At 39.6% G+C, this 19,847-nt stretch overlaps 1 long non-coding RNA gene across 1 annotated transcript; it reads left to right on the forward strand.

Moving 5' to 3' along the window:
- The first annotated feature begins 11,500 nt into the window (after positions 1-11,500).
- Positions 11,501-14,521, forward strand: LOC311444975. The gene is made up of 2 exons (XR_014698149.1): positions 11,501-11,618; positions 12,436-14,521. It is a non-coding gene; the product is annotated as an uncharacterized lncRNA (long non-coding RNA).
- Positions 14,522-19,847: the final 5,326 nt, after the last annotated feature.

The following is a 19,847-nucleotide window of genomic DNA, read 5'->3' on the forward strand; positions in this document are numbered from 1 at the left end:
ATACAGGATTTAATTTGAACCATTTAGTACCAGGTTACAAATCTTCAGCAGTCTGTAAGTCAGTTTTATTTTTTGCAGCAATATAAATTACTGTGGTTTGATGGCTTGATTTGTTTGGGTTCACATAAACTCCCTGTGAATAAAATCTGCCAATTTTCATGGCAATATAATTTTCAAATGCATATTTTTGTATAAGTGTTCAATACATCTTGGTGCCAAGAACCTGTGCTTATGCACTGTCCAACATACAACATTATACCACAGTGGTATCTTACAATAATATTCTTTGAAAAATTAGCTGTAACCCTAAAAGCTCAGCTCTTGCACTGCACACAGGTGAGACAGACTGTCATCCCTCCCCTTTCTTTACCACACCTTTGCAACTTTTAACAGGAGCCTGGTTAAGTCAAAGGACTTGTGCCCAAGGATGTGGAATAAGATAGCATAGAGCTGATTGTGGACTTGCGTCAGATTTTACAGGGTGCATGGAAAATGTCTTCTTTTTGCCTCATGTCACAAGTTGGAAACTGTTATTGGGTGTATATTACTGTTGTTAGTTGGGGGGGAGAGGGCATATTTTAAATTATTGGTAGGACAGTAAGAATGTGATGTGGTATAAGTATGAAACTCTAGCTTTCTGATATCTCTACAATAAAAAAAAAAAAAAAAAAAAAAAAAAAAAAAAAGAGATGAAGTCAGGAAAATATAGGAATGTAAGCCTTCTCATACAATATTGACCTTAGCTTTGTCTGCGCAGCCATTGATGTTAAAGTGAAAAAGGTGCAAGAAACATAGAAGGTGCAAATATAAAACTTTCCCCCCAAGTCTGTCACTATGACTACTAACAACTACGGATTTTATTTAGACTTTGGAATTAATTACCTCAGGAAGTCATTATGGCAATTGTAAGCATCATGCTCTAACGTTTAAGACTATCTTCAATTATTGAAGTTATAAAGCTTAGGATTCCTGAGATCTATATAAAGTTTGAACTCTATGGTGAAATATGATCTTTGCCTTAGTGACTTCTAGTGGCAATGAGATTCACAGTTTATTAACTTATGTAAGGAAAAGTTTCCTCTTAGTGGTGTTAATTATAGTCATAGGCCTAGCTTTATAAATTGATCTTTTTTGCTATGCTAGGCACACCTCCTTTTGCTTTAATAGCTATAAAAACAAAACAAAAGATATTTTAAAATTATTTTTATTATCATTTTTTTAATAAGGGCACTTTCACACATCCACTTTTTATCTTATTTTATTTTAACATTTAATGTTAAGAGCAAGAAATTTTATTTTAAAGAATAGAATTGAGTGACAAACTTACATGTTTGGCAAATGTTTCTACCTTTGAAGCAATATCAGTGGAAGCCTGGGGGAGACAAAGTTTCAGAATGTTAAAACTACAAACTTTCTTTTTAATAATACATGAAGCTGCCTTAATAAATCCTTATGGAAACTGTAACAGCAGCAGCTAATGACTGGTTTTAGTTAATGACCCATTAACATGTTAGCAAAGCAACCACTAACTGTGATACTTGGCGAGAATCAGTTTCAAAGGGACGATTAATATTAAAATGTGATGTTGATTTATTAACCAATACATTTGAAGGTATTACTTTCTACCTGGAGCAATGAACACATACTGCAGTGGCAGTGTTGGTAAATCAGTAATTCTGTGAGGGTTAATAATCTGTTTTTTTCCAATCAGGCAACAGAAGAAAGAAATAGCTGTCCCTCCCCAGGGATGTTATTTGCTGAGGCAAATTTCAGTCTTGGATGGTGCTTTAAAACAATGTTGCTACTGTGGGTCTTAACAGGGCACCTAGAAATCTGAGTCATGTAAAAGCCAAAGATATGAAGACCTACTTTTGCCTAATGAGGTCAGGGAAAGGGACCTTCCATTAGTTCTTTACTGAGGAGGCCAATATAACGAATAACATTTAAAAATAAACAAACAAGCAAACAAACAACAACAACAACAACAAAAAACAACAGTAAGTAAACTGTCTTGGGATGTCTAAAGCCACTGCTTTTATGTACTTAATAAGTATTTTTTGGACATATGTTACAGGCCAAGACTCCCATTTCTGTATAGTTGTGCTCTTGCACAACAGAAAGCCTTCTTGAATTGTATCCTCGTGACTATGCCTGTTGTTGGAGTCAGTGCTTCTTTGGCACGAATAATATCTGTTATGTGCCGCTAGTTCTCTTTCTATGTGTATTTCAAGTTTGTGTCATGTATATATTTGCTTTTTGCTTTATTTCCACCTCAGATAAGGTAGAGGCAAAGAAACCCACCCTGTGCTTAGAGGGGTAGATAACCAAGTCTGTGTAGGGATCTCTTGAGGAACAGGTTCCACTTCCTCAGGTGAGGCTTCATGAAATTGCTGTCTTTTGCACATCGAGTTTTATGTTGTTCTACAAAATTCCAGAGTTATTGATTGTGGCCTTCATCCTCATTGCTTCTCAGAACTGAAGGCTATAAATCACCCAAAAAACCTTTCCCTGAGTTTCAGTTCTTCAGAACTGAAAGACAAGCATGTTCTTGGCACTTTCATTACCAAGATTTGCCTGCCTGAGCAGTCACTTGACTTCAGCAGGCTTCCTTCCTTCATTCCTCTCTTCAGTGTGTCAGATTGTGCCATGTCCCAGATCCCCATGTCCTTTCTATCAGGAAAGCTCCAATGCTTTGCAAAGAATTAAACTTTTTTCTTCTCTAACTCTACAAATGGAGTCACTCAGATCTAGAGACATGAAATGTGCATTTGAGGGCTACTGCTTCCAAAACATCCTAAGGGCTTTAAATCCACACATCTAACTTAAGTGTATTTATGTTGTAGTTAGATCCCTTTCCCTTGTTTGTAAATAGCATTGTGGTAGGGTTCAGCTGCTCAAACATGTCTCCATGTGGTACACTGTGGGTGAAATTACAGTATCGGTTACACCACTGGAACCAAATAAGAGGCAAGGTCCCTCACATCCATCATGGGGTGCCAGAAGGTAATGGCATGTCAATAGGTACTTACCTGCCTGGACATGCTTAGGCACAATAAAGCATTACAAAGTGGTCAAGCAATAGCTATTATAAGTTAGCTATGATTCTAACTGGCATCCTGCCAGCAATGTTTTGGCCAGTCAGCTAAAGAGAATATTAATCTGAGGTTAATCCATAGCACTGTTTTCCTTTGCAGTTTGTGTCTGTAATATGTAAAAGTGTGCATTTGAGCTTTTTGAACGTTTGCTAGTCAGCATGAGATGCCTGTCTGCTGAACAGTTTGCTTCTCCTGAGGCCACTTGACCATGGAAAAGTGAGCCCACTTACCTACAAGGTTCTACCAGCACAGTGAATGCAGATGAAATTGAAACAGAAGCCCAGTAGCAATTTGTCCATGGAGAAACAAGTTCTCTTGAGTAATCCAAAATACTTCGCATTCCCCTGAGAACCTTTGCACACTAACAGTACCACTGTATAAAGGTGATGATGACAAAGGCAGACTCAATTTATTATTGAGCTGCTGTTCAGTGGAATCTTCGCATGTTGAATTTTTTCATCTCAAATCCAGAAGATGTGAAACAACTGATCCCAGTGAAGGGCTCCCAACATGCAGTACTGTCTTGAACTTTGTTCCTCTGAAGAGAAAGAAGATACACATAGGGTTACTGCCATGTCAAACCAAATTAGAAGTTTAGTCATGCTGTTTCCTTATTTGTGTCACCTACTGTTCTCAGTTGCTGAGAATCACTGTAAATACAGATACAGAGACGCTCTCTTAGTCAATATGGGTAGTGTTTTATTTCAGGAGAACGAGTTGCTTTTTTTTTCTTCTTCACTTTTTTTTTTTTTTTTTTTTTTAAGGAAATACTTGTTTAAACATTTGCTCAAGAAGCTGTCTTCTGCCCAAAAAGTCTTGCCCTGTTTTTTGAGTCTTTCTTTCTCTTTTCCACCAATGAACAGTGGTAAGACGCAGCTCTAATAACCTGAGGAGTTCCCTGAGATTATAAAGGAAAATGGAGCCAGGACACGTTCAGAAAGCCAACTCTGCACTTCAGTTTATAGCAGTAATGGAGCCTGAACTGTTGTTCCTTGTGACAAAACAGCTAATGGTGCCTGATTTAAAACAACCTTTGCACGTCAGTGATTCCAGTGCCAAAGACACCGGTCATTCTGGTTTCAGGCTTGGGTAAAGCCTGAGACTGAGCTATGTATATCAACAGTGATCAGATAGAGATGACAGTGAAGATTTTTTGCTTCACTTTTTTTTTTTTTTTTTTTTTTTTTTTTTTTTTAAGACTTCTTGGCCCAGCTTGGTATAGCTGATGTGGCCTTTATTATTATTATTATTTATTTAAGAAATGACAGCAAAAATCACATTGCTGCTTTTTGGCATCTCAGAGAATGCTACTGCACAGTTGCTCACCTGCCCTGAGGCTATGCTTCATGAGAATTCACAAGTCTGAAGTGACCCCTCACCTCCTCCTGTGTTTAATGGGCAGCTAAAGCAGCTGAGGTGCTGAGGACAGGCAGTGCTACTTTAGGCTTACTTACAACACCTAGCTTTGGTTGTCATCTAATCCAGTTCTGATGCTTTGAATGAGCAACTTGGTTAGAGCCTAAGTGAGGCTGGGGCTTGGATAAATGCCAGCTTGCTGATTCTCTGCCTGATGAAGACTGAGGAAAACAACTGGAAGATTTGGCAGAAATTACATCAGCATCCCTAATTGAGAATGTGCACCTGCCACTTGCTGTTCAGATCTATAACTCAGGTCTTTCTAAAATTACACCTGCTCCTTTCGCATGTTTAGTTAGAAGCTGTTGACAAGATTGTGTTTTATTATCTCTGCAACTATTTTTTTCTCTGAATGTGGGGTGACAGGGCTCAATGTGAAAGCTGTTTGGAACTTCAGCTGGCGAAGTGAGGAGAGCCTGGCCATATACTCACGTTTAACTAAACCCAGATGCTACAGAAAGAGGGGGAAAGATGACAGCCTTGCACATGAACATGGTTGCTGTGAAAAAAAATGTAAATTTGGTGGTGGGAAGGGGCTTGTTAACTTACTGAACTAGCTTTTGTTACAGCTGCCCATAGGTTTTAGATATTCCTTTCCCTCTGAAGGGGACCCAAGTCTAGGAACTCTGATGTCTCTGTGAGAAAGCCTCCTTGGGAATAATTGTAAATAGGCAACTAAAATATACAATATTATATACAATCAATGGGAGAAAGTTAGCTGGGTATGTAGTGTTCATCCTTCTCTATTGTCTTCTTTTTTCCCCTCTTCCCTATTCCTCACATTTTGTTCTTTTAACATATGTATATTCAGAACCACGAATAATTAAGATAACAGTATTACATGATGTTCATCCAGCCTGAAGAGAAAGTTGAGGTAATTTTAGGTAATTACAGAGGGCAAAACTGATCCCCAGTTACCTTCAGTAAGGTATTGAAATAGCTTTCACATGAAGATAAGATCTTTCATAAGATCCTTCATAATGTTATCTCTTAGAACTATCTCCATAACAATATATATGGTATTAGAGAGATATATATAGTTATACTTGCATTTGTAATGACTTGGGTACTTTCAGAAAGAAAAAAAAAAAAAAAAAAAAAAGTGCTAGGCAGATAATAGAAGATCTTGAAAACAAACTCAGAATATGCTTTCATGAATTAAAATTGAAAAATATGTTTAGCATATCACAGGGAATGGAAGTCTATACATTCTCAGGTTGAGGTGTATCTTGTTCTATTGTGTTAGTCAAAAGCAAACAAACAATAAACAAACAAAAAACATAAGCAGAGTGCTACTGTGGGACTAGGTATGCCTACATTCACCTCCTGGCTTTTCTTGCCTCAGAACATGCATGAAGATTCTCAAGTCTCAGGGATGCTAGTGACATGAAATCCCTGATTTGCTTCTTGGCAGGTAGTGGTCTGCTGCACTTATTCCTACTGAAGTATCAGAACAGAGTAGAGGAATTGTTCTTCCTCTTGACCACCTGTATCACCCTCTACCCAAATGCTGAGAGTGCTAGCCTTCAAAGTGGGAGATCCATGTTCCCTGCTTGATTTGGAAAAGGATTCCAACTCTTTTGCCTCAGAGAAGATAAGGTTACAATGGCACTGTATGATAACTTTTAAATAGCTCTCACCATAGCTATGTGAAGAGAGTATAGAAGATTACTACTTTGGGAAAAAATAGGAGCAGGGTTTAAGCATCCAAGGCAAGTGAACTACTGTGAACAAGATAGGGTAAATAGATTCAAGGTTTTCTTTAATATTTGATGGAAAACCCAAGTCTCTGCCAACTGTTGGGTGTAGAGCAAGTACAGAAGTCTACTGTCTCCTCTTCTGCTTCTCCTGAGAGAGGACTGATGTGGTGTCAGCACTCAGCCACTGAACACCAGTGACCATTGCCCAGTTCATAGGCAGTGGGCCCTTCTCTCTTAGGTGCTTCCCATCACTTGAGGCTTCTCTCCACTTATTTTATTTGAACCTAATTCTGCAGTACCTAGTTGTTCTACAGTACCAGGATGCCGGATGCTATAATGGGTTGTGATTTCTTATATATATCAGTTCACTTAAAATTTAACTTTTGCAATGATGACGAGTTCAATACCTGAGTCCCTTAATAGATTAGCCCTTGACTGCCCTGTGTTTCAGTTCTTCATTGATACAGGCATTAACTACAAAGTCTGAACTCTCAGTGATGCTGTGGAAGACAAAGGCATGAAAGATTGTCCAGTGCAGAGACACAGTTGTGAGAGGGCAATAGAAGCAGATAAGGTAAGTCATGAGGAAGAGTCTGGATCACATCTCTTTGTAACAGAAGGGTTTGGATCACATCTCTTTGTAACAAAGATACAACTATCATCTATCCACTCTGTGGAAGCGCAAAGCACTTCCTGGGAAACTGGATTCTGCATATTTCAATGTTACTCAATCATCATGAGGCTTTCAATAGCACTCATTGCAGGGTGAGACTGTGCACCACTAAGGAGCATTAGGAAGCATCCCCCAAGAAAAATGGTGGGAGCAAAGCATTAAACAATGTTCTTGATCTTCATGTTTTAGCATTAAATTAATTCCTAGACATTCAGTATTTATTGTCATGACATTTACAATATGACCTCCATGCTACAGGTTTAGGAAATCAACAGCTGAAGTATTTAATTTAAGAACCAAAAGCAAGACTATCTGATATTTTTCTCCTCTGCTGGCTTACCAAGCCGTCTTGATAGATTTAAATCAACAGGAGAGTACTTGTTTCACTACTGATCATTACTTCTTAAGGAAATTATATATAAAATTCCAAGGAAAGATGTTTCTGAATAAAGGATTCCTGCTGTCCATCCTATGATAGAAAAATAGTACTGTTCTATAGAAGACTTGCTGTTGTTTCCATATATTTAATTTAGGTAAGAAGCAAAAGGAAGTCAGGTCCATGTTTAGAATCTTACAAATAATAAATCCAGTATTTTTGCAGTTGGTCTTAATTTGAATTTTGATTTTTTTCCCCTTTCTTCTTTTTTCAACAATCCTTTAACAGGTATTTTCAAGAGTTATATTTATTTGCAGGGCTACTAATATATTGTCACAAGTGGTCTCAACTCAGGGAATTTCACTTAATTAAATTTATTGTCAATGAATATAAACTTTTAATTACTAGTTTGGGTATTGGGAAACAAAGACAATCAATTAAACAAATACTTAGGGAAACATCTTACCTCTCTTTCCCAAGGTTCATCTTCACTCTAGACACCTGGATTGGAACCTCTGGATTCTTCTGTGGGCTCCAGACCCCTGGGGGTGCCCCTTTCCTAGTGTGATTTACCCACCGGCCACAGTCCCTTCAGAGACAGACCTCCTCTTGTGTTTTCTTTTGTGCATCCTCATGTGTCTCTTTTTGTGTGTGTGCCCTGTCCCTGTGGTTACCACCCTTTATTAAACCTTCCTGGTTGCAGATGCTGCTCTGGCTGCATTACTGGTGGGTGATGCTGGACCCAGCTGTGGTCTCCACGGGGCACTCCTGGCCTTTTCCCACACATCCTGCATCCCCCTGCTACCCAACTTCTGACAATTATGCCTATTACATATATAGGGAATACACATAAATCATGTATATATACGTATGAATCATTTAGTCAAGTCTGTAGATATCTTGCCAGTCCAAAAGTTAAACAGTAACTAATTTCAGACTTCAAATGCTTCAGGATCTTTACATCTACTGTCTTGTCTTATTCTTTTATTTCCTTTTTTTTTTTTTTTTTTTTTTCTTTTTTTCATGTAGTACATCTTCCTTTGTTGTTGTTGTTGTTGTCGTTGTTCTTCCTGTTGAGTACTATGCCTTTATCAGTCTGTTGTTCAGTTGCACGTATAACCACGTCAGGTATTCCATACAGCCTCTTCAGAATGAGGATGTTCCGAAGACCTATCCCCATTTCACCTGTGAGCCCATCTTAAAGGCCTGTGCCTGTTTTGTTGCCAGTGTGACTACCATTCTGTTCTAGGGAAAACCACTTTAAATATTCTTTTACCTTAACTTGCTGCTCAGCTGTATGAATGCCTAAGGAGAAGTTTCATTTCTCCCAGGTGGATAAGGAGCTAAATGTCTGCAGGACCTGCATCTAGGATCTGTGGTCCAGGTTGCAAGACAAACTAGTGCTGTCACCTGTCTGGGAGAAAATATTAGATTCCGGAGAGCTCTAACACACTCCCTCATTTACTCACATATAAGTGAGAAATCAAGCTATTCCATTCACTGAAAGATTTATGACTCAGCAAGGATATTGCAAGTGAAGAAGGTCAATATTCGGGATCCTTCCTTTGAAAATACAGTTTTGTATGACTGATCAAACGTCCTTAAAAACGGTAAGCACCGTCCTACGAACAACCCAATGTAATACTTTTCCCCAGTGGCCCCTCCAGCGTGCCGTCTAGAACGCCTCGACGACGACGAAGCATGCACTTTGTGCGCACACAGCCGGCACCGCGAACAAATTTACCTTTTACAGCGCACCTGGCCGGCGTTTCTTTTGCTCTCCGGGCTTTTTCTCCTGCTTTAAGACCGCGGAGGGCTGCAGGCGGGGCTGAGCGCTCGCTGCGCGGACCGGCGGCCCCGCAGGCTGCCAGCAGCCCCCGGTCCAGGCGGCCGGACCCGGTGCGCGCTGCCTGGCGGCTCCGGCGGGGGCATGTGGATGTTGGCCGTCGCCTTGCTCCACAGCATCTCGCACGGTGAGCACTGCGCAGGGGGTGGGGGGTTCGGTTCCCCGCCGCGGGGAGAGGGGCGAGGGCTCCCTGCGGTTGTGTTGGCGGCAGGCTGACCTTCCCCGGGGGAGGCACGGAGGAGCCTCCCCCCCCCCTTCCCCCCCCCCCTCGTTTTGGCAGGTTATCATTTTGGTTCTTCTGAAGCGGCAGCCAACTCCGTGCCGCCGGTCGCTGCCTGGGAAGGGAAACTAACGCGGGTGGTGTTTGCGAGGTCCGCGCTTAACGCGGTTTGTGCTCTCGTGTGCTTTTAGAAAGCTACGTGTAAGAGCTGTGAGTGTTATTTCTGGTGGGTTGCATCTAACAGTTTCCTCGAAATCCTTATATAAATACATCGTTGACACACCAGATTTAGAAATGGGTTTTTAAAAATATCTGCTGCCTTTACAGAAGTATACTTGGTAAAAGAAATGATTAGGGTAAATATCCGAGTCACAGAGGAAATATCTGTTACATGATTTAGAAGCATCCGCTCCCTGAGAAGTCCTCTCTTAATATTAACTATTAAAGACGAATACTATATCCCCAGTGTCTTGTAAAGCTTGTTTGGGTGAAGCCATTCCTCTCTTATGTGAAAGGTTTGTAATCCTTCAGCTGGATGTATACACATGTATTTTGCCATTTTCCCACAAAGCTTTGCCAATGACCATCAGTCATGACCTGAAACAGCTGCTGATCACTTCTGGAAACCATACTGAGTGCAGAGGTTTATGATCTGAGTTCAGAAATGAAAGCCTGTACTTACAGTGCTGAAGATACCTGATGAAGATCTCAGCATGTGAATTTAAAATTAATGACAAATGTTAACATGCTAATTCTTTCTGAGTTCTCAACAGACAAAAAGCCTGAACCTCATATGGAAAGAGAAGTTCATATTGCTGCAGTTTTCTTATATTCAGAAATTCATTTTCTTACTGTAATTTGAATTAACTAGTCAAGGAAACAATAGTTGAAATTTTTAGCTTATACAGCAGGATGTTTCAAGTGTACTGAATTCTGTGATTTTGGAAAAGGAGATGTTACATCCATTAACTCTTTGATCAACCCTTAACTTACATATAACCATAAAAGTTAGTGAATTTAATAAATCAGCCTTGAAATAGCTTGGCAACATAACTAGGTGGTGACTCGCAGACCAGGAAAACAATACAATATTCATTTGAGTGAAATCAAATACTTATTTTATATTACATGGAGTATTGATGTATACCTTGCCTCTTAGGATTATTTTCCTTCCTCAGCATCTAGTATTTTCTTCTGTTAATTTTTTTTTTTTTTTTTTAATAATGCTATTTTGGTAGGAAATCTTTTTAATCTGTTTATTGACTTTTAGCCAACTGAGTATAACTTTTTTTTTTTTTTTTCCCTCCCCCAATCTAAGCTTTCAGGCAAAGGTATGTAGGCCAAAATAATAACAAGTAATTCTCTCAACGTTGCTGTGTAAGAAAGGCAGGAGATGTTATGCAAGACAGGTGTACCTTTTTAAGACTTCTAGATTAACATTGAGCTAAAAAATGCTTAAAGCCCATCATGTTCTAGTCCTATCATTTCACAGAAAGAGTTATTAGAAACAGACAGGATCCAGGTTTATACAACAGAAGCAGGAAAGTATTCTGTGTGAGAGGAATCTCAGGTGGGGAGAGAGAGAGAGAAAATAATATCTTAAAGAAAGAGATGAAGTGGTGAGGATGTGATAACCATGTATAAACCATAATGTAAAAAAATGGACGTCCTTATTTGCTTTGCAGAACAGGAGATGTAGAGGCTAACATCACTGCTCTATGCCTTCTGTCAAACAAATGAGTCCTCCCCACCATATGACTGTGTCCTGTGTGCTGTTCCTGCATCCCAGGATGCTAGGTGGGGATCTTTTATTTTTTATTTTTTGGTAGTTTTGGAAAAAGTGTTCCAGAGCAGTGGGAGAAAAGGCATTTTAGCTACTTCCCACTCCTCCAAATTGTAGTCTTTTCCAGGCAAGGTGGGCATACTCATTTTCCTTTTCCCTTTTTGTATCCTGTAAAAATGATATTTACAGTGATTACTTAGTAGTAGTCATTTTATAAACACTTAAACTCAAAGAAAAAAACAACAATTGTGGTAACTGTTAGTAAATGTAGGATTTCTAAACAAGCCACTATTATCTAAAAATAAGTAGTGGTGGTGAAGAGACCACTGACAGGTGGATGTACTTAATCAAAATAAAACCACCCAAGGAAAGCTGAGCAAAACTACCACAGCACCAATGTGAGGTGGACCTGAATCAGCTTCTCTGTGGAGAACAAAGCCAGCTGTTTTGCTACAGAATCTGAGAGGGACTCTGATAAATATTGTCCATCCCGCCTGCCCAAAGCAGAGGTAAGCACTATGGCAGGTTGCACAGGAATAGGTCCTGTCAGGCTTTCATTGTCTCCAAGGATGAAGACTTCACAGCTTCTCTGGGCAACCTGTTCCAGTGTTAAATGACCATTAGTGGACATTCTTGTTTTTTCAATCCCTTAACTGACTTTGTAACCCCTCACTAGACCCTCTGCTACATTCATGTCTTTCTTAGACAGGGAGCCTAGCTCTAGTACACAGTACTCCAGATGTGGTGTTGCCAGTGATGATGTGATAATGGTGTTTCTTTTCTTCTCTGACACCAGTCCAGAATACTGCTGTCGCTCTTATTTACTCAGATGTTTATTTTACTGTGAAACCCTTCAGTAGACAAGGTACACCATTGCATCTATCAAATGTTGCTTTCCTCTGTTGCTGATGTCCTTCATAGCAGCACCCTACCAAATATCTCCCATGAAGTACTTGGAGTCACTTCCCAGCTCCAACCAGTATATCAATTTCCACTTGTTAGCCAGACTCTCAGACTAGTATTTTTCTGCTCTTGTCTTTTTGGAAGGAAATTCTTATATAAGATCTCCATTAGCCTCCTTCAGATCTTGCCCGTGGACTTACAGTTGCTTCAAAATGTGGCAATGCTTTGCTGCTATGGTCAGTGGTAAACTTGCCTTAATTTAAGGTGTTAATGGTGTGAGTTGTTTTAGCTTCTTTGTATAGTCAATGAAAAGAGAGAAACAAGAATTTCAGGTGTGCAATTTGTGTTCTACTTTGGTTAACCACACTAAGTAGAGAGAAATAACCTTAAACGTGCATGTTTCTCCCTTTTGACTGCTAACAGGGACGAAGATCTCTGGCAGAAAGCGAGAGCATGGACAAGAGAACTTTGCTCTATATTTTTGTGTTTCTATGGATTACTTCTTAATGTGAACGATATGAAGAAAGTACGCATCTTCTGCTTATCTGGAAATATTTTACATTAGTGAAACTTATATTCAGTATTCGAAGGTAAATACAAATGCTGTTACCTCTATAGATTTTTCTTTTATCTGTAAAAGCAAACAACGTTAGGTTATTATGAATAATTTTGACTCCACAGTGCATTTTCTAAAGTGGTGTGCAAGCACATAGTCTCCTGGTGGTCTGTGATAATGCGTATAAGATGTGAAAGACTCCAAAAAGTTAACAAAAGCAGAGGTTCCCAATTAGTTCTGATGACCACACCTGCAAACAACAAGTTGCAGCAGGGCAGAGGCAGATGCTTTGCACCTGGAGCCCCTTTCCAGAATTGGTGAGAACTGTAATGTGACCAACTCTGAACAGCTGGCTCAGCAGTAGGTCATCTGTGTTGAGGAAAAACTTGGGATCCATAAGGTCAGCCTCTGTGAAAGTCTCTCCACTATATGTAGTCTGTTTTGGTGAACTGTCAGGGGGTTTTATGTTTTTATTTTCTATCCCCTCTCCAATCTTGTCCCTCCTCACCAAAATACTTTCCACCTAGTTGTTTGTGAAGACTTCCTCCAATGCCTTGCTGTCAAATGTTTATGATCTCACAGAACAGTCTTTGTTACAAAGTGGGAACAAGAATATTTTATGGAAATAAGAAGCAGAAAGATCTTCAGAGGCTGAGCTCTGCTTGTCACAGGGAAAGTCTATATGGCGTGAAGGGGGAAAAAAAATCACCCATACATCATTCATGTCTCTCTCTAAGACAAATTCTGATATACCAGAATGAACATTCCCAACACAGATATGTGAATGGGGAAAGTTTGGTTTAAGCTCGTGCTCCTGACTCTTGGGGCAGACCATCTGGAGAACCTATGACAGTCTGCTTTTGTTCTTGCGATGTTATCCATGACAACAAGTTGGCGAAGAAAGCATTCATCACAGGCTGTCCCTGAAGCAACCTTCTCAAGGAGCAGACTGGAGCTCATGACGCAAGAAACGCTTCTGGCCAACTCCTCCCGTGAAATGCACACCAATAACTCAATGGAAGCAGGAAGAAGAGCAGATGGAAGGGCTACCGTTGCCCCACACGAGCAAATGCAATTTATATCTGTTTCCTTTCCTCATTTTAACACCCTCCCCGGTAGGCTGTTGCTTGGCAACCCTGCCTCCTTGCTCCACAGCTGCTCTGCATTTCTTCTCCCCCCCTCAGCCCTCACGGCTGCACTGGGGTTGGGAAGAGGCATGACCGCATGTGCTCCCAGCAGTCTGCAGGCAGAGATATTGCCTCTTCGTCAGCACTCTAAAACAGGTAGGAGCTGCACAAGGAGGAAGATGAGAGGCCAGAGGACACTGCATTTTCTGAGGCATGGCGAGCTCTGCTCTTCCTGTTTCCTTCTGCATACTGACTGTGGCCGGGGGGGTATTGGCTCCCAATAATTCAATTCTTCTTTTGTTTATGTGGTTGCCATTCTGTGCAAGCCACTGGCATCCTGGGCAGGTAACAGAGAGAAAGCAGTATTTGGCTCAGGACCAGGTGCAACCTTCTTCTCATATAATTACAGTGCTTAATGAATTGCACTGTAAGAATTATTAAAAAAAAAATAAATCTGCAGAGCTCTGAAACAAAAACTAATTTATTCTTTTTTTTTAAAAAAAAAGCCTTGTAGAAGCTGCAATACTTCTTTGTATTTCCTTCCCCCCCATTCTTTTTTAATAAGAGGCAGCTCTGTATACATACATGCCCATATTCAAACCCAGAGTAGTCCTATGACTCTTTTTTTTTTTTTTTTTAAAAAAAGACTCAGACTCTTATCCAAATAATCAAAAACCAGATTTGAAGGTGAAATAGCACTCTTGACTCTGCCATTTCATGCTACAATATTATGATATATACTGTATGGCATAGCTATGCCTATGATTTCAGTATATGTAGTTCACTCCATCGTATCTTGGTATTAAAATCATTTTGTGCTGTGGTCTTTAATGTCTTGTTTTTATACATACATCAAACACACAAAGGGTTTAGTTCATCTGTATTTGGAGACTTTTAAATGGATATCTGCAGTGCCACAATGCTTGTATGTCATGTTATACTACTTTCCCTTATGAGAACCAATTAGTACCAAGAGAAACCTTTATGCCCTTCTGCAAGCCCAGTTTTTCACCCAATTGTCTTCTGTTATCTTATATGCTGTGTCCCAGCTTTTATCTGGGAGGGATTATGTGCCCATAATCCTTCCTCCTCCTTTCCCCCCCCCCCCCCCCCACACACACACACCTTTTCTATCATAGGAACAAACTTGTCTGTATGAAGATATGAAAATAATATATTTTTTTTCCTGGCCTTTTCCTTCTGAAAGAGAATATTTTTCTTGTAGTTGACTGCTAATCCTGTAAGTAGGCAAGAATCTTACCTTTTTGTTTGTTTGCAAGGTGTAATGCAAAAGAAGTCTTCAGGCACACGTGCAAATGATAATAATAGCCCTATATTTTGATGATCTTGTTTTAAAGAGGAAAATCTGGTATTTTCCTCAAGAAAACATCAGTCACATAATTCTAAAATTCTACCCACAGACTGGATTGGATTTTTCCATGCCTTACTCTACCATGTTTTTCTAAGAAAACCTCTATCATAGGGAAGGAGGAGAGAAGTTGACAATGTTTGAACATACTGGCCAGTTTCAGTTTGGTTGATGAGTGTAAGAAAAACATAGTTAATTCATTGCATTTATGTGTGTATAAGTAACATTCACCTGGGCAGAGAAGAGAAAGTAATCACCCTCTAGGTTCTTGAACACATTGGAAAATAATAGATATTTGAGAATCTACTTAGGTATTCAGTCATCTGACCAAACACCAAGATGAAATTCTTGGTGTTGAAAATTCTTGAATTCTTGAAATTCTCTTCTCACTGATTCTGTGCTCACAGAACCACCTCAGAAAATAGGCTGTCTTGTTTTTGTCTTCCAGATGTTTATGGAATGAGAGCTGCAGCAGTAAAGAGGGAAGGGAAAAAATATTAATTTTCTGTTTTAAGCTTGGTAGGCAGAAACAGTCTAATAAGTCATCTACGCTGTTTTGCAAGCTGCTGCATATCAAGACTGGTTGATTGTATGCATATTGTAAAGACAGATCAGGTTAGAAAGTGCATTTTTTTTTTTGCCAGATAACAATATTTTTGCACATTATCAATTTAGAATAGTTAATGGCTTCTCACAAAGCTTAGGAAGCAAATTGTACTTATTGCCTTATTCTGGAAGGTGAACAAGATAGATGTCACTAGTATAGATGCTCTTAAAAATAATTATATGCAACTGTTTAGATTTCTTTGTCCATCTTGAGTATTCCCAGTATTCAGATTAATGAACAGCATTTCAACTAGTATCTTCATAATAGTACCAACAGAACTTGAAATTGCTTTTAAATTCTTAAGTCTCATGGAAAATATTTAATTTTTGCAGCTTGTTCTGATAAAAATGGCTGACTGTGAGCTTATAGATACAAGCACTAAGCTTAGTAGCCAGTGAATATCAGAAGGTTTAGCGATTGGTTTTGACAAGCATTCAACATTTATCTGAATCTTCCCAGTATCAAATCGGGCATGAAGTCTTGTGAGGAAAACCTGTTTTCATGAGGCTTTTGATTCTTCCATTTCTAGACCAATAGAAACTACTGAAAAGCTTTCCCACTTCTGCTTCTCTTCTATTCTTAACCATTGGCCCCTTCATGCATCTTGCTTCATTATGGCTACAGTGATAAAGTTCTGGACTTCCACAAAATTTGGTGAAGACTTGTTCAAATGTGTTATATTCAGCTTTAAAATAGATTTTATTTAGAAAGAAGTCTCGGATCTGAAAACTTTGGATTAGTATTTACTTTATCCAGATATTCACAAGTTCTTTACATGACTCCTCTTTACGTGTTTTTATTAGAAGGGGAAAAATATAATTACTGAAATGATCCAGGCTTTGTTTCTTTACTGGTGCTCTCTTGGGGTGATATGCTTCTGCTTTTTTTTTTTTTTTTTTTTTTTTTGGTTTGTTTGTTTGTTTGTCTTGTTTTTAAGCTAACTGGGACTACAACTCCTTCAGTAGAAGTAAAACCAGATCTTACTAAAATGAAAATTGTAACTAAATTTATAGCTATAGTTGGTTTACTTGGATGATAACCCCCATTAATTATCTTCATCTAGTCTACAAACTAGGTGACTGACATTTTTGTTTCTATTAACTGTGCTGAAAGAACATACTCAAGAAGACTACAGTCAGGGAAAGGGCTCTTTAATAAAGAGACCCAGAATGACTTAGAAACTGAGGGAGGAGTGAGCGTAGGTATCTTTTCTTCCAGAAACTGGACTGATCAGTCATCTAGATTCTTGTTTCACCTATGCTCAATTTTATCCACTAGCCCCTCCCCCCAGGTCTTCTGGCTGTTGAGAACTATCTCTGACACCATGCTTTCTCTTCACTTTTTGGACCACAGGGATCATTTCTTGTGTCTTCTCACAAAATGGGAGCATGATGTACACACGTTGCATTTACATATCTTGCCATTTAGCCCTTTCCAGGTTTACTGAACTGAAAGGTAGAAGGCTGGGCTGATCATTGTCAGTCTGATTGTGCTAGTGGTATTTCTCTTTGTACTTTATGTTGGTGGCTCAGGACACAGCATATCTTGAATGTTTACATCCAGGACTGTCAGAAAGTATGCTGATGTTCTCAATGCTCTATTGAATTGGATGGCTCAAATGTTTTGGGGTTTTGTTGAGGTCCTAATACAGGATTTTTTTGCTTGTGTTTTCTGCAGTATATTGTAATCTGGACTGTTCAGTTTTTGAGCTACGCTTAGGATGATTGTCAACTGGTGTATGCTGTTGCCATTTCAAGAGGTCTTACTCAGAGTCTGCGTGGTAGCTGCAGAAAGCTACAGAGTAAGGATGATCAGCTTGTTACAGTCAACCAGTACAAGATCTAAACCCTGTTTAAGAACTTAATTTAAGACCAGTGTAAGCTTTCAGATCATTAATCACAGCTACAGGAATAGTTGCACGGGATTTATTATTATTATTTTCCAGAAAAGATGCGTAATTATCACATAATCACTTTATCACATAATTTGAAATTATGTGCAATTTCAAATTGAGCTCTCTTGCTGGAAAATGCTTGAGTTTGTTTTAGGGAGAATTCTATAGTTTCTATCCACCTGATCTAGAACACTTTTGTTGGCTTTAATCAAATGGAAAACCACAAAACAGGATTCTCCTTGGTTGATGACCTTAAGTAGCCTTGTTTGCTATTGAAGCCTGGTCATGCTTGATTTTTCAGACTTGAAAGATAGCATTCTGACCAATTTCTTGTACTCTGAAATGTACAAGTTATCATATAGTCTTGTTTCTCCACTTTGACAGATTGTTTAATTTTGGTTTCGGTCAAGTTATTCCCTGAGCAGCAGAGCCAGTGAACCCTGCTTTCATGCCAGTGTGTCCTGTCTTCTCCTCTCTCCCTTAAACCCAGCTCGGAGCTATGTCTGAATATACCGAGTAGCTGGCTGGCTGATGGTTAAAAAGAAGTTATATATCCATTGAAAGTTGGTCCCTTGCCTTTAACAGTCACAGAAGAACAAATTAGACTCTTCTAGTTTGATGCTGTTGTTGCTTGAAATGCACTGAAACTTACAGAAAATCGCTTGAGATTTCTTTACATGAAACTGAAATTTGTCAAGGGCTTCCAGAGTTATGTAGATGAGTAAAGGAGGTAGAAAGCTAAAAAGATGGTATGTTTGTTCTGTGTGGTACAGCACTGTTTCTCTTAAGCCCAAAGTATATTGGGCTTCAAAATGGAAAATAAAGCAGTTCTGAAAGAGCTGCATGAACTTCTCCAAAATACTCTCAGATGAACAATTATGCATTTCTGCTAGTCACTATCTCTCCTCTAAACAAAAAGATAAAATAATAGTCATTTTTAACAGAACTTCCCTCCCAGTAAAAACAAACTTCCTCTTTCTTCCTTGCAGATATTTATATTTCTTTTATTCATTTTAATAGCATCAGATATTTCTTTGCACCAAGTGACTTGTCTGGATACATTGTAGCCTTAAGGGCAACCATGAGCAACTTGTCCTTGCCCAGTGTTAGTTTCATCTCTCCTACTTTCACTTCAGGACTTTGGTGTCTTCTGGCTGATATCCCAGCCGAAATGTGATGCAGGGCATGTCCGTGATGGAATTCACTGTGTTTCAGTTATGACTTTGGTTTTCTCAAGAATTAGAGTGCAAGGCTTTATACAAAGCTTTGCAAGTGCATTTTGGTCAGTTCTTTATGTCTCTAGAAACATCTCCAGACAGATTCTCCTTCCTGTCTGGCTGTCTTGCTGAGTTTTTTGTTTATGTTCATCCCACTGTTTTTAGAGAGGGGTCATCCTTTCTTGCGTTTCATTGTGGTGAAACAAGGCTGAGGCCATCTCTGCCTTTATACAACTTTTTTTTTTTTTTTAATTAATGATGTCATATGAAGACACCCAAATGTGAAGTGATCCTGCTTGGTACCACATGGGGATTTTGCAGGTTGAGAGTCTGTATAGCTTTATTGTGTTTGCTTTTCATTTTATAGCTTAAACTCAGAGCAGCCCTAATGCTGTTATGTATTTCACAGTATTGATTTTTTTTTTTTAGCTGTCTTCCTTTAATATTTTTTCACTTCTTTTTTTTCCTTTTTAGACCAACCTTCACATTAAAAGCGATTTCTGCATCTTTTCTTTCTTTCATAGTTACAGAGACTGTAATTTATTCTTTCTTTATTGGGGGGGGGGGGAGTGAATTTGTTACCACAGGAAAAAAAAGAACCACATGAAAGGCCAAACTATATCTGGGGCTGTGGAAGTTCTGGGAAAGGCAGAAGTTTCTTCCCCCTCTTTCAGCTGTGCAAAGACTCCTAGTCAGTTCTTGGACGTGCTCGCCTGCCTGGGCTGTGACCTTCCAGCAGGGCCCCCTCCTCCGGTCCCCCCCCACGACTTGTCAACACATTAGTCATATACAACTCAGCTGATGCCAAACGGCCGCAGTTCAGCCAACTATTGAAAGGCAGGCTATTCCTCTGCGTCCTTCTATTGGTCTTGGGTTTTTTTTTTCCACCGCGGAGCCTCGGTGCTGCTTTAAGACTGCGGGAGGCAGGGGGCCGAGCAGCGGGACCGGCGCGATCCGACAGGCGAGGGGAGAGGAGAGGAGAGAAGGGGAGTGGAGGAAAGAGGAGAGGAGGGGAGAGGCGAGGAGAGGAGATGTGCCCGCCTGCCGCCGGGCCGCCGGGCGCTG

This window comes from Aythya ferina (genome assembly GCF_964211825.1).
Source record: "Aythya ferina genome assembly, chromosome: 1".
Lineage (NCBI taxonomy): Eukaryota > Metazoa > Chordata > Aves > Anseriformes > Anatidae > Aythya > Aythya ferina.